Below are 1178 nucleotides of genomic sequence, written 5' to 3'. Positions count from 1 at the left end.
CTAACAAAGCAAAGACAGGATTATCTCCTCTATGTTCTGAATCTAGCTCAAAAGTCTAGCATTGAAATCTCTAAGTCTAGAGCCTAGAGCCTAGTATTTTAAGACTGAGACCTAATACAAGAGGTCACAAGTATATGTTCTAGTTTAATAACTTGCTATTGCTTATTGTCATTGTTTTTTGTTGTTGTTGCTGCAGTGTTTCCTTCAGATTGTCAATCCAACACCTGACATCGAGTCTTCATATTTAGGAGCATGCCTGTATAAACAGTCAAAAGTATTTCATTTTCAAATTGCAGGAATTCATTACAGACCATTTTCCTCTTGATACACATTATACATATATTATATATATAGTGCATATGTGCATAAATTGAAGAAATATTAATGGTTTTTAGAGCAAAAAGTACTGCTTGTGTCAAATGGCAAATGAAATCTATAAAATAATCTCTATTACTGAAACACATAAATGATTTGTATCACCAGCATTTGGATCTAATCTTTAATCAGCCTTTCAGGAAAGATTCTAATAATCTACCTTCCCCTTAGGGCTCAGATTCTCTCTAGTGAATCAGACTGGTAAAACATTAAATACAGACAGTACTTGAAAGACAATGTGCTTGGAACTGAAGCTTGATGCAATAGAAAACCATTTAAAAATAATTTTAGGCTTTTTTTTCCTATTGCAATGTCTAATTTCAGGTATGCATGGTGCCAACAAAGTGGGTGCAACCACCTGAGGTGAACTACACTCCCATTCCTTTTAGCACTGTAGCTACCACAGTAAAATTTATACTTGCCTCAAATGCCTAAATCTTGCACTTAAAAAGGCTGGTTAAATTCCTTGGGGTGTGGCTCTCCAAACCTTCATTCTTAGCCCTCTGAGTATGGTTATTAGTGCTCAAGCACGGAAATCTCTAAGACCTAATACAAGCAATCACATAGAGATTTTGTAATTTAACAACTTACTATGGTTTATTGTCATTGTCTTTTTTAAACACTGGCACTAAATAATCTGGTGTTTTATAAAAATTTTCAACTCTGCTTGGAGGCTATTGACAAATGAATTTTTTTCTAACAATATTTTCAATTATCTTAAAATAATTGCAAACATCAAACATGAAATAATGCTTAATAGGCTGAGGAAAGAGTCCCTTCTCTTTGCCTATAAATTAATATGG

The sequence above is a fragment of the Notamacropus eugenii genome, chromosome 2 (genome assembly GCF_028372415.1).
Source record: "Notamacropus eugenii isolate mMacEug1 chromosome 2, mMacEug1.pri_v2, whole genome shotgun sequence".
Classification (NCBI taxonomy): domain Eukaryota; kingdom Metazoa; phylum Chordata; class Mammalia; order Diprotodontia; family Macropodidae; genus Notamacropus; species Notamacropus eugenii.
The sequence above is the reverse complement of the archived record's forward strand: the minus strand, read 5'-3'. Positions refer to the sequence as shown.